At 41.5% G+C, this 14,995-nt stretch overlaps 1 long non-coding RNA gene across 1 annotated transcript; it reads left to right on the forward strand.

Moving 5' to 3' along the window:
- Nucleotides 1–702: 702 nt before the first annotated feature.
- On the forward strand, nt 703–4,639 carry LOC130149723 (uncharacterized). The gene is made up of 3 exons (XR_008821993.1): nt 703–778; nt 1,466–1,599; nt 4,557–4,639. It is a non-coding gene; the product is annotated as an uncharacterized LOC130149723 (long non-coding RNA).
- The last annotated feature ends 10,356 nt before the right edge of the window (nt 4,640–14,995 follow it).

The raw sequence follows: 14,995 nt of genomic DNA on the forward strand, positions 1-14,995 counted from the left end.
CAGCTGTTTACTGCCTTGCTCTTTCATATGGTATATTTAGTTTAAAATATTACATTTATTTCAAAGTAGCTCATTTGCAGACTACTTATCTTTGATACTTATCTTTGAATTTTGATTTTTAAATGAGAGAATGCAACAGGTATTTCAAAGCAGTAGGAAAACAAAATCTGTATTTTCAAACTATGAGGTGTCCCTCTGTAAACAGCATTTGGATGAGAGATAAATTGCTTAGAGTTTTCTGAAAGTCCAAAACCATGGATAAATTCAAGAAGAAGAAGTAAGAATATTGGAGGAGACACTGGGAAATTTAGCAAAAGCTGTAACCAGGTTTTTAAATACCCACTTCAAGGAACAGAGATGGGAAGAAGAAATACCAGGACAGATTTCACATACGAATATTTTTCCTTGACCAGACTGTTGTCTGGTAAAATTTTTCTCTTCTCCTTTATCCCTCCAAAGTTGAGTACTGTAGCAAAACTTTTCAGCATAGTGCTTAACAGCTGGACATTAGGGAGACATCTGCTTTATTATATTTCAGGTTTCTCTTTGAGAGATTTTCATTTCATCTGCAGCCACTGCTTTCTCATTTCTAGTCATTTGAACTCCTTTGCCACAAAAATATGATGCAATCTCAATCAGTCACCTTGGAGCTTTACTACTTTTTTTCCTTCTTCCCCTTCTGCAGCTGTGTGTACAGTCCCACCTTTTCACCCTGTGCGTTCAGAGCAGCAGTTATTGTGGCCCATTCTGCTCCCGGTGAGATTTCTACAGGAACCAGGTATCTAGATGCTTTTCAAACTCTACGTCATGTTTCTTTGCCTTTTTACCTAGCAACAATTGCATTTGATGATCTCAGTCACGCATTATTTGTCTTTTTCACTATGCCTATGCTGCTAAAGCTATTGGTTAGCTTGTACTTTCTAGGAGAGCTTAGCATCTACAGCCAGGCCCAGGTTCCAGGCGGTATGGGAAACATAAGAGTTTTAAGAAGTAAAAAGGAGAATGGTATTCTACTCATTTAATTTTATTCTACTCTATTCATTTTGGTATGCCTAAAATATCTTACTTTTCAACCACCTCTGCTTTTCAACAGGGTTTGCTTTACTTCCCACCCTGTGTGGTTGAGCCAGATGTGCTAAAAAAACCCAGTGTGCAGCAGGTCACTCACTCAGGGAGCAGGGAAGATCCTCTAGTATCCATCCTATCCAGGCCATCCTCTGGATTATGGGACCCAGAGGCCGCTCTTCCCTTGAGCAGCGCGATACAGCAGGGACTGGACATGAGTTTTCTTCAATTGGTTTGTGGAAATCAGCAGTGAAAGTGGAGGAGCTTTTTTGAGAATTAAATGCTTTGATAATTACTCAGGTCCCACCAGCAGTACTTGGGAATGTGACTTCTTGGGAGTGTGGGAAGCTCTTCTCTCTCTTGCTTTGACGACTGTTCCTTTTCCAACATTGTCATGCAGAAGATGAGGCAACCCTCGAGGAAGATGAGAGCCAGGACTACCGACTACTGTCAGTGACAGAGAATGAGACCTCCACCACCATGTGGTTCAAATGCCACCTCTGGACATGTGACCCAAATGACCTGAATATCACGGTAGGAAAGGGGGTTACTCAAGCAACATCCCAAACAAACCTGCTCTCGTGTCCCACTCTATTCCCAAATCCCCCCGATCAGATCTGAGAATGACAGGTTTTTCTCACAACAGTGCAGTAACAGGAATATAAAGAAAAGTATGGAACCACACAGCCACATTTATAATGCCTATTTCAAGGGCACTGTTTTGATGTCATTGATGTTTGCTTATATTTTCTATCAAAGAATGGGGAAGTTATAAATCTCAACATCTTCTTAAGCTTCAATACAGCTCTTCAAAATCCTGCTCATTTTTCAGTCTCTCTCTTGTTTTCTACATACAAAGAAGTGATATCTAGTGTTGGACATAACATTTTTATGTGTAATATAAGGCATTATTTTGGTAAGAATTGTGTTTAGCAAATTCAGAAAGTTTTGGTAATCTCGGTCCTTCTCTCTTGGAAGAGCTTCATATTGGTATTGACTGCCACCAAAAGCTTAGCCAATCCAAATTGTTATTTTAAGTCAGAGATTTTTCAAAACTATGCTTTGTCAAGGATCACAAGGATACAAATGCACATAGTTTCAGAACTCTGTATATATAGACACTGTTTACACGTTTCACTTTTACTTGAGGCACCTCTGGGTAAATCAGCATTATCCAAGGCTAACCCTCAGAAATGTCTGCCCAGAATTAGGTGTACATCCACTATTTTTCTGCGGTTCAAATATATGTGCAAATGACTGGTTAGATGCCTTTGTAGTCACAAACCTTAATGACCTTTAGTAATTGAGAGAAATATAATCCCATTCTGAATGGGAAGAATTTACAGACTTCTATGGCTGCTGCTGCTTTCCTTACACGATGGGGCAGATCCAGGTGGATCGCTGAGGGCATCCAGGCTCAACAGTAGCTGCTAATGGGGAATTAGGGGACTACAGTTTAGTTAGATTTTTGTGTAAGTCCCTTAGTAATTCTTTGCAAAAATTGCCCAAAATACATTATATACAGATAAGTGAGCTATATCTGCTTTAGGACATGCAAAGATGTGAAATCTGATCTTTAGCACCATTGTACAGCTCCCACAGCTAGAACAGTATACAGACAGTATCTGAACATTTGAACACAAAGTGATGCAGGTTCTGAAGTCTTCATCAAATACCTCACAGCCTTTCCCCCAGCTTTCTTATATTTCTCATACCACCACTTAAAATCCATGCGTGCTTTAATAATGTGTGTGAAATGACAGCGGGTACAGATTTTCTTGTGTCTTTTCTAGCCAGCACCCTTCTCTTTGGCAAAAAAATACATTATGTCTCTGGAGAAGACAAATCTTGTGTGTTACTCTGCTCTACTTTCTGTTGGGTGTCGTGACATATTATCTGAGTGTCTGAGTATGTACCAAATATGCACAGTTATGTTATTTTAGGTGATTTCTAATTGCCATGGTTACTATGTGGATTATGTTTTAATAAATGTGCAGTGGTATAAGGCATGTGATGTAGGGTGAATACATGTGTATGTGGTTGATGGGAAGAAAGGAATGAGATTTTCCAGTTAATACTCCCATTACAGGTTGACAGAGCGTGCTTCATTACTGTGTTTGGTACTGATGACACAGTTCAATTCTTTAAAGGCCAAAGATTTTCCAAGTCTCTTTTCTTTATGAGGCACAGAGGCCCATCTGACTCAACTGACCCTAAAATATTCTTCATCTATGACCTGGTGCTGAATAATGCAAGTTCTGGGCAAGAACTTTACTTGGCATGTTAAAAATAGCCCATTCTTCTGCTTTTCTTTGGAAAGTTGATCATGCCCATGCTGGAAGTTTGAATTGCACAGGTCAAAAGATGGATATGACTGATCTTGGAAACATGCAAATAGAGCTGGCAAGAGTAGGAATGAAGTGGGAATGGAAGGTTTGCTATGCGGAGGGTAAAGGTCTTATTTGTTAGGAAATGCTGTAAGGTGTTTCTTGGTCCCTTGACTAGAATTTAGGGAGCCAAACACAGACTGGTGCTACTGAACTGCAGTATAATTAACTCAGGCATATATGTATACAGGTCTACTGTCTCATCCATATAGACCCATCAAAAACTAGCTATAACATGCTGAAGATATTTCCTGCTTCCCATCTTAGTTTTGTCGGGGCTACACAACATCACAGAGGAGAGAAATAATGGGTATACATTTAAATGCTCTGTGACGAGCCTGGCAAAGAGCTCAGAAAATGCAATACAACTGCTGTGTGCGCTGCCTCCAGTATTAATACATGCAGTATCTCAGTATCAAATATAAGGATTTACCAGCAGAGCTGGAGCTCTGCATTAGCATCACCTCATGGTACATGTGGCATCCTTGTCAAATGGAGTTCAAAAGTACCAACTCAGTGTGGTATTATTGCATTAACACCTTTCTTCTTTAAACAGCATCATCCCACACAGTCAGCACTTGCTCAAGATGCAGCAGAATCTGCTGATCAGCGTGGGCAGTATTCCATAGTAAAGAGGGGTGCTATTTTTATGTAAAGATTTGTGGGATTAGTGCTATCATGTGTTCTGCTTGTGACTCCAGAAAACTAGCAAGTAAAAATGTTGATTGAACTGCATTAATGTTTCCTATGCTTGGTTCATGTTACAATAGGCAAATTAGTAATGCAATTCCCTTTTCTTTTTTTTTTTGGGGGGGTGGGGACCAGAAAAAAATCTGAAAGAAAAAGAATTTAAGACCTGGTGGAGCTGGTAAACATGTATGCCATTCACCAGAATACAATTTCATCTTCTTGACCCTTTAATCTTCTCACTCACTGCAACCAAAAACCAAGCAGTCGCTTGCTAAATGCATCATCCTTCCTTCCCCCTCCAGTTCTGGGTCTCATTCTGCTTGCACCACCTCCCTTCAGCTTCTCCAATTCCCTCTGCATATTACTGAGTTGCCAGGGGAATCTTGAGGTGACTCGTGTGTCTTTCTTTTCCAGTTTGCTGTTCCAGTTAAGAAACCAAGTATGCTTGTACTTTTATCCCCCTGCCCATGGCCAAGCAGAAACACCATGTCTACAAGGTAAAATTGCAGGCTGTCTTACTGAGGAAAAACAGGACAGGACAGACTTGCTCCTTCAGTGATGTGTATAAGTCTGTCTTTTACAACATTTTAGTATAAATTTAGAAGCATTCCATCTGTCCTTCACTGCCATTGGGATGAGCCAGCTAATTTGTCTGGCTTGTGTGGTGGTGAAGTTCTGTCTCGTTTCTAGCTTTGGAAGTACCTTTGTCTTCATGTCCATCACACCTGGAGAAACCTTGCTGCAAGTCTGATGTCTCCGTGTAGTGAGCTCAGGCCACATTACCTGTTGGTATCTTTGAGAGCAAAGGGATCCTCCAGAATCTTCTATATTGAAAGGACTTTTGCTTTTGTCCTTGGAGATTGTTAAGGGTATTTGCATAAAAGGCAAAACTGACATTTTTGCTGTCCTGTTTTCAAGACTGAATGTGCAGAAGAGGAAGAGCAAAGAAACAAAACAGGAACTTTCCAAAGCAAGCATAGTTTACTTCCCAGATTAAGATAACTTTGCTTCAAGATTAAGCAGCCCTTCTTAGTTTTGTGGCTTTTGAAGGTTTAAAAATAGATGTTCCACTGAAATGACGTAAGGCAAAATTTCATAAGGAAGACTTCTCGTGGACTGCAAAACAGAATTTAACAAGTAACCCTACAGAACAAACTCAGAAGTTTTAGTCAGTTGTTGTAGTAACACCAGAATTTTGAGACCTGATGTTATCAATGCTGGTTAAAAGTTCAGTGATTAATGAGCACATGAAAGTTACATGCCGGGTTTATTTTACACTGTCTTGATTATGGTACTTTTGGCACAACTGAGGGAGCAGTGAATTATAGTGAACCTGAGATCAAGGTCCCTTATCTTGACTGCAGTCAGGAAAATTGTGTATGAAGTAAACTATTTACATTTCTGGCCTGGAACCTTACTGCCCAGCATAACAGGTCAAATAGACACCCCTGCGATTTGATAAAGGGGAGGTGCTTTAAAGGAAAATGCAAATCCCTTCTGGAAAAATAGACTCTGTTGGGTGCATACCACAATGAGTAGATAAACTGCCAACCAATTTACCATCCATTTTATGAATCAGATTATATTTGTTTGCCTAACATATGGCTAACTGCTCTTTTTTGTTGCCTGGGAAAGAAATACTTGAGTGTTGACAATAATTTTATTTTTTTTTTTTACTTTTTCTCTTGGTTACAGTTCGAACCTATAATAACACTCCACAACGTAACCTTGGCTCATCATATTCTTGTTTATGCCTGTGGCGATGCCAGCGTATTACCCAGTGGCACAGATGATTGCTATGGAGCCAATCCGGATTTTGCCTTGTGCTCTCAGGTGGTTGTGGGATGGGATGTTGGAAGAGAGGTGAGTCTGCAGGGCCCAATCCTTCCCCCATTTCTTGTTAGGAACAGTAGTACCTTTGTTGTCACCTTGTCCAGTAAGACCCCACAGTCCTGCAGGACCAACCAAACTGGGGAATTTTCCTCATACTGTCCCCACTCAACTCTACTTCTGCTGCATCAGGTGATGCTGCTGTTTTCTGCATAGTCGTTGATACTCTGCATATGTGTGTATGTTATTATCATATCTGCATTAAACAAGTGTTATATGTCACATACTAATGCCTTCCTTCTGACCTTTTGATAACGTTGCCATTAATTTCACAATATTCTCCTTATGCTCCTTTTGCATAACGGAAGGTTACCTACTTGCTGCCTTTTTTTCTACTAGCTCTGCCTCTTTTTCAGTAGAGTAACATTAAAAGTCCAGCGCAATTGGTGCTTCTGACTGAGTGGCCTAGTTAGAAGTCAGTGATGCACACATTTTAGCATCTATCTTGTGCCTTTCAGAGCAAAATGTATTTTGTATTTCTATAGTATGCATGTACATGGAGATGGAGAGAGAAAGGAGATAACTTTTAGACAAAACCCTTACAGGAATTTTATTCAGATTTTATGTAATGCAGTTCCAATACTAATATGAAATTTGGTACAAGAGTGTACACATACTGTAACCATTTCCTATTAAATATATATGTAATTCCTATTAAATATATATGTAAAAATGAAACCAATCAAAAGGATAAATGAAAAATAAATTTTGAAAATTCTTCCTTGTTCTGATTCAGAAGAAAAAGAAATGGAACTGGCAGAATTTCCCCCAACATTTTGATTTCTAACAATATCTAAGTAAATATTCAGAAACGCAAGAAAATAAAAACTTTCTCTTTGTAAGTTTTCAATTAAGAAACAACAGAGAAGAGTTAAAAACTAGCTAACTACTTCATGTAAGTTTATTCCCCCTCTTCCTCTTTCCACAAGTCTTATCAATTTCCAGATGAAGCAGCTGCATTTTCCATAGGGGCACCTTGGGACCCTCAGTACGTCCAACTAGAAATCTGTTACAGCAATTTTGACATGTTACCAGGTGGGTGATGCTGGGCAGTTGTCTAACAAAGAACAGCCTCAGGATGGAGGTCTCAGACCTCCCCTACAAGCCTATTAGAAACCACCTTTGTACGAAACGCTTCCATATGTTGCTCAGTAAAACCTTCAGGACAGTAAGAAGAAACTGGACTGGAAACTAATTTTAGCAATATAATAATTATTTTATTATATATAATTAAATAAATTTTATATAAATTAAATAATATAAATATGATATGTGATGATAATTTTAGCAACATAGATAGTTATATCTTCTTAGATTAGACACGTCATACCATCAGAAAAGCTGAGCACATCTTCCTGATATGATACTAGCAGGAGTGTTAGGGAAAACATCAGGGAAACGGTGGCATCATGGCACTGCTACTTTTTGTGGGAAGGGACAGTGTGGTTGTGGGAGAAATAAGTGTACCAAGGGTCAGGATGAAGTTCTGAGAGCCTAATAATAATACCTCAGACTTCTACCATGACCTCCAGCACTCAATCCCTATGACAGGTGATGAAGAATGTCACTGCAGTATTTGCTATCATTTTACGTTAGGGTAAACAAGAGTGATTTTATGGGAATCATCTGCGACTATGAACAGGGCTGGATCCAGCTGCACTATGAGTGAGGAACTGTGCGACTGTGCACCTTGCATGACTTCGAAGCTACATGTTACAGTAGACCATACCACCACGGGTAGGGTGGAGGGCTTAGACCTTCCTGTTAATCTGTGCTGCTCCCAAACTGTGACTGGGAAAGGGATGCTGTATGTGTTGTTGCTTCAGGCCCCACTTCTGATGTTTCTGGAGTCAGTGCTGAAGGAGTGGTCATTTTTCTTTTGCAGGCTTGATTGACAGCTCAGGACTATGACTTTACTATACTCAGGAACTACAGAAACATGGTGTGGGTGTTCCGCAAACAGGCATCTTCAGTTTCCCTGTGTATTTCATTCCTCCTGGAGCAGAACCCTACAGATCTTAGGCCTTTGCAATTCCAGCCGGTTTGATGAAGTAAGCGTGGGGAAAGCCATACAAAACCCTTCTTGATCTTTCTCACTTTGGGCTTTCATCTTGCTCCAGACATGCCCAAAAGCCATTTGGCACAGGGTGCTAGCTTAGCCTCCATTTCTCCATGTTGCAAAATTAACATTTTTTCCAATAACACAGCTCAGCAGATACCCAAGGCTTGGCCCAAGAGCATTAGCAGAGCTGTGTAAGCAGGTCAGAACCATGAGTTGAATACCCATTCGCCCCATCTAAGTGAAAGGGAAACAAAACCCAAAGGATGTCATGACTTCCCAAGATCCCCAAGTGAGTCTGCTCCACCACATGCAAGGGGCCTTTTTAGCCCTTTTTACACAGTCTCTGGCTTGGACCTTGGGTCTTTCTAGCTTGAAGCTCCCTAGTGGATCATTCCACGCCAAAACCACAGGCACACGCATATACACAGTACAGAGAGCACACTCACACTGAAAATATTTAGGAACAGAGTTTAGTAAAATAGTCTAGATTGCAGCAATCACGTTCCTGGTTTGTTCAGACAAACATGCTAACTGGAAGTCTCTGTAAGTACAACTAGACTCTCCTCTTCTCTCCATTTTCCCATATTTGTTTCTCTCTTTCCCTAAATTTGACCTCTTCCTTAGGTGTCCAGTAATAAATTTTGCACATTCCCACAGTCCACTTAGAATACCCCATGTATTTTACATAGTCCCACAATCCCCCTCAAACAACCAATAGGTTTGCTCCCTCTTATGAGACCTGCAGTAATCTTGTCTTTTCTTCTTTTCATCAATATTCAAAGATTTTCTTTGAACCTTTTAAGATGTACATTTTGATGGTACTTTCAATAGCCCATTGATCAGTGTCTTACTATTTCTGCTTTTACTCTTACTGTTATCTGCTCTTTCTCAGAGTTCATGGATCTGCATGTTTAACTTATTACCTCTCCTGTATCTTGCCTTTGTTTGTCACATAGCTGATAACAAGATATCATTACAGTGCCCAGCATGAGATATCACAAACTCAAACAACTATGCCAGAGTACCTAAAGCCAGAAAAGCAATTTTCAGAAAGGTTCACCAGAGCAACCTTTCAATCAGTAATGACCTACACAAGGAAATGGTCTTAAACCTCCTCTTAAAAAAAAGTTAAGCTGACATTTACATGAGTTCCATCAAGCTTTTGACTTGATGGGCAGGCGTTAAATGTAGTGCTGTGCTCTGACTGCCAGGCTCTGACCTGTTCCATTTTGAACTGCAGCTGAACGGGATGCTGGCTCCAGATCTGCATGTCTTTGCCTACTTGCTTTACACCCACCTGTCTGGCAGAGGAGTGAAAGCTGCTCAATACTGGTAAGAGAAGGGAACTCACAGTATTGCTGCCCATGCTACAGGATCATTCCCTGCCTCTTGAGCTAGAGTGGATGAGAATGATGTCTCCCAGGCTAGTCTCCATCTGTCACTGCAGGAGGCTCTGCAGTGTCTGAACTGTAGTATGAAGAATTATCTCTTAGGGAAAGAAGGGTCAGCTCAGCAGACAGCAAGAGACTGGAACTGTGCCTCTGGTTAAATAAATCAGGTCCAGGGAGTGAGCTCAAGCACTGGACTGCTTCTCATCCACAGCAAACAGCTGCCAGATGGTGCCCTTACATAGCTTGGTCCTGCTAACCAGACTGACCGTGAGGCTACACAGGCACAGTTCTGGGATTGCGTGTACCAGTTCCCATGGGCTGCATGAGCAAAACTACACAGGATTTGGTTTCCTCCAGCATCATCCCACACTAAAAACTTCAGTACCCCTATGTGCTCTCTGATCACATCCTAGCCCATGAAGCATGAATACTCAGTTTGAAGCTATGATAATCACAGTGTGCAGCATAGCATTTGAACACTACTTCAGCCATTTGGAATTTGAAAACAAAACAAATCAAAATCCAGAAATAAAAATTAACTGTGCTTTAGGCCAAAGGGGCATCACAGAGGTCTAAGTGCTTGGTAGTATAGGTATAACAGCTATGTCCTCCTTAGATTTCTAATTTCAGAATAACCCAACATCAGCCAAGCATCACGCTGCAGACAGTTACAGGGAGGCAGACACAGTCCATGCCAGTGATCGGTAAAACAATGCACTGCCCTATGACATTTAGCAATGTGGGCATAGCCCAAGATGTTGCAGTGACACTCTAATCTTAGAGAACTCGCTGTGACATCTTCAAGGTCAGGTTCCCTGCCTGTCTACAAGGCACTGCTGGTGCATTCTCTGGGGTGTGATGTGAGTTCCATCTGGAATGGCAAGGGGAAACTTTGGCATTGCCTGGTCCTTAGGTGGCTGCACTCTCACACCAAATCCCCAGACCCCTGCACTGTCTCACATGCTGATTCACTCTGCAGGAAATTCACACATACAGAGCCGATCCTGTAGGCATGCAGGGAACCTGAACCGCACTGTAGGCAAGCTGTGGAAAACGGGATAGCGCCTGCCCTCCCGCACCCAACACAAAGCTGAGTTATGAGCAGAGCAGATGTTGTCTTGTTTGGCTTCTAAGCACACATATGATACATCATTCAGAAGAATCTAGGTTGTTCCAAAATGGCACATCTGCCCTTGAAGATGGCCTTCCTTAGTTGTCCTTAAACACCAATGGCATCCTACAATCAAATATTGTTTAAACACTCTGGTCCTGTGTCTCTCCACCCACTCCCCAGCATGCCAAGGAATGGGGCCAAGTGACTAGAAGCTCCTTCAAAGGCAGCCTCAAAGAAGTGGGACCAGCACAATTCTCTGATGGGTATTTTCTTCTCTCTGACCAGTGGTATCTGCAAAATACTCACCTAGCAGCCTCTGCAGCCTAATTGTGACATGGCAAAAGCAGGGGAAAAGTTTTTAAGAACTTTAGGAAACAAATTTAGTCTGCTGTGACTAGACTAAATATATAGGGATTTTGTAACTTGAAAGGTGCATTGTGAAAAGTCTGCTCCCTATTTACACCTGTCTGTGTCTCTCAGGAGAAGCACATTATAGCTGGCAATGTGGTTGTCTCTTGACAAAGGAGCAAAGTAGACACCAATAAACCTATTGGCTTCAAAGTCATCCCTCTGTTTCAATGCTACTGATCTCCAGCCCAGACTGGCCTGACAACTGGATTGTTATGCTAGACAGCAAGTGGAGTGAGCCTCCCTCCATCTCATTAGCTAGCAACTTCCAAGGGCATACTCCAAGTAGCAGGGAGTGACATAATCAGGAGAGTTTTTCTTAGGCTTCGGAAGAAAATGGAAGGTTCTTTCTTTTTACTAGGACTCACTTGAGGTCAGCCTGGAGAGGACTAAGGCAACAGTTAGATTTACTTAGGATGAGCATATATCTGAGAAAGGACCTTTACAGATGTTACCGTACAGATGAAGCCATCTCAAGCACAGGCTTCAGAGCAGAAGGTCAAACATTCAAAACACTTTCTGAACAGAGATGATTCAGGTACAGTGAGCAGCTGGGGTGACTACTTTTCTTCTGGGATTTCCCCTGTAACAGGCAGGATAACTACACTGCTCTTACTCACTTGTCCAAGTAGTGGAGACCCCAGACTCTTTGGAGCTTGACCTTGGCAGAATATAGTAGATTGTGATCTTTAATAGCACTTTAGGGGCAGGCCTGTCTTCTTTGTAGGTATTAATTCCAAAATACCCCAGCATACACCAAAAGTCACACATAGCCAGTAGGAGTGACTTAGCCAGAGCTATTTTGTTCCAGGCAATAGCAATAGTTTTTGGCTCCTGCTCTTTATGCAGGTTGCATGGTATACATAAACCATGTGTCACATGATACGTTCTTTCTTGAACTTTTGTGAAGCCTGGCCTCCAAGCCAGGTTCCTCCTTCCTGAACCCATTTTGCTAGAAGGTGTAGCTGAACAGTGGCATGAGCCTACCCGTTCACCTGCTCAGAGTTGCCAGCAGTCACAAAGAGGGCCTACAACAACCGGGCAGGGTGTGCAACAGCTGTTGGGAGAGCCTGGCCATAAGCACCATAAGGTTTTGTGGTCTGGGTGCCTTGATGCACCTTGCAGTGTGCACTGTGGATGTACTTAGCAAGATCTAAGGACCTGTAATGTGGATGGAGAAGCCGCACTCAAGCAGAGCAGAGACCATCTAAGAAGCAGTATCACAAAGCACTGTAGAAATAGCAAGGAAGAGTTCACATGTGATATTTCTGCATCTGCAAGGGACATTCTAAATACCCTGCCAACTCTACCCTGCTAGGGTCAGAGAGTCTTTTTATTTAGGACAGTGTTTTCTAATGCAAGTGTTGGAATTTGTTCTTCTGGGATCCCAGACTGTCCTCTGAAAGGCAAAAGTTTCAAGGTACAACAATTACTGACATGTAAAAAGTCCATATTTGGACTCCAGAACAAGAGGGCTGGTTGGGAAATTTCAAGTGTATATTTGGGAGTGACTGTCGCTGAAAATGTGTTCTGTGAGTTACAGTACAAAAGAGATCAAGCATGGTTTCTGGAGGGGATTTTTGTTGGCTCTGTTTATTTCATCCAGGAATTGGTTATTCCACACCCCTCCCTGGAAATATTTTAACTTTCTTCCCTTGTTTGTCTTCCCCAGGAATGGTGAGCAGTTGAGCATCATGTGTGAAGACAATAAGTATGACTCCAGACTGCAGGAGATTAGGAACCTGAAGGAAATCATCGTAATCAAACCAGTACGATGCTGCCCTGGGATGTAGCCACGGGCAGGCAGGCTGGGGAGGTGGCAAGCACCAGAGGTGTCAGAGCACGTGGATATATTCTGTCTCTCATTCCACCTGCAGCTGTGGCCCATTGTTTTCACACAGTTTCCGGGTTGCCCATGTTGCAAGTGGTTGTTTTATGTGCTTTACCTGTACCCATCTGATGGTTTGACCTACTGTGTTCCCTAGGGGGATGACATCCTGGTCAAATGCAACTTTCAGACACTGGATTAGTCAGAGGTTACATTTGTAAGTCAGTTTTTTCTACCTACAAATCTTTCCTTGCCTTTAAAACTAGTTTATCACTATTAAAATCTTTTGGGAAGACATGTCTCTCTTCCCCGAGCAAATATGGCCCCGGCAACAGCTTCTCATGTCAGACACGACATCATAGACATACTGAGGCATGCCTTGCACAGTTGCTCCATGCTGGGGAGAAGCTCTCAAGTAAGACCCTCCTACTGTAGGCTTATGAACAGACTCAAAGATATCTTGCATCTAATATCTTACAAGACAATTCTTGTCTAAAGCGTCAGGAGCAAGTAGCAAAACTTGCAGCTGAGTTGGTTTTCAGTCATTGAACACTTGGATTTAGTGGAAAGGCAGAAGTCAAATACAGAAACTGATGTAATCCAGCTACTGGATCTCATTTGGACTTCTCAAAACAAGAAGACATTATTTTTAGTTCTTATTCAGACCAGAGGTCAGTTTTGCAGAAGTTTGCATATAAACAGTTATTGTTGTACTCAAGCTTCATAGCTTATTTTAGAGCTTATGCATACAGAGGATTTAATGACATTATTGCACTTGGAAATGTGCACAAAAATCTGTGATTTGACTTAAAGAGGATTACAGAATTTATATTCACAGAGAGCAACACTGTTTGATTTGGTTGGTCCCATTCCAAAAGTAGGGATCAACTGGAAAGTTCTGATCTGGATGTCACACTCAGTTAATTCTTTGAATGTTTTAGTTGAACCTCCCAAAGTTTCAGATTTTGGGATCTTGAAATAAAAATATAGTATTTTTTCTGAAGGAGAGAATGTGTAATTTCGGTTATAAAAGCACAGAGCAACCTATTTATTAGACTACTTATTAGGCAAAGTATCAAAGGATATTTTGATTCTCCATTTCTATCTCATAGACAAATTAATTTTTTTTTCCCAGACAAGATCTGCATGAGCTGTGAACAAGAGTACTTTCCTGAGAAGAAGTAGTCTCCTCATTGTGTCTCAGCAGACCTCTGAGTCATCCTTGTGTCTTTGCTGGGTGGGCTGAGCGCCATGAGTGAGATGTGCCTCTCATTCCTCTTCTACTACTCTCGTAACAACATTTTTGGTTGTATGGGCTATGCTGACATTTCGTACGTTGCACACGTACTCAAGCAGGAGGCCTCAGAGTGAGTCCTGAATCAACATGTTTCTGGAAGTAGCAGAGCAAAATGTAGCTATGAAGAATGACAAATGGAGAAGATAATGAAAACGAAATGTTGCTGATAGGGAAGAAAGACTCATGTACCTTGATCTCTCTTGATCAGCTCCTTTGTTGCAGGGATCTATCAACTGTGATACTTTAAAAATCTCTTGTCCTTTATTTTTTTCCCCTCTTCCTTATTTTTTTCCCCCTTTCCTTCCTTACCTTCTCACCATTTGTCTTCACCTCCCCCTTGCCCCTTCCTCTTTCCCCAGTGGAGTGGAAGGAATGATGGCCGTGGATTTTGTTGACTGGGACAATGACACTGTCAAAATTGCAGAGAAAGCAGCCAAGGAGGAAGATCAAGTTGTCATGATTAAAATCATTAATGTAAGTCTTCCTTCTGAGCAATTTGTGGGTGGGAAACGGACATGGCTCTGATGTTCTGAGAACAAAGTGTGGCTGAGAGATAGAGGCAACAGACAACATCTTGGGTAACACCAGCTATTCATAGCTTATCCACAGCTATAGAAACTGAAAAGGATTACCTGAATGATGAAGTCCTGTGTCCGAGGCTGCAGTTGCAAGGAACCGTCAAAGACATATTTAGTCATCACTTAACTTTGAACTAACAAAGCCAAAAATTCTTCTCCAAAGAGGAAAAAAACTCTTGCACCTTGGTAATATAACAGTGCCCAGGGAGTGATGCCATGGCAGGGCATTTTTGATAGGATGAGCAATAAAATAGTACTGAAGGTCACTCAGATGAAATGCATGCA

This window comes from Falco biarmicus, chromosome 5 (assembly GCF_023638135.1).
Source record: "Falco biarmicus isolate bFalBia1 chromosome 5, bFalBia1.pri, whole genome shotgun sequence".
Lineage (NCBI taxonomy): Eukaryota > Metazoa > Chordata > Aves > Falconiformes > Falconidae > Falco > Falco biarmicus.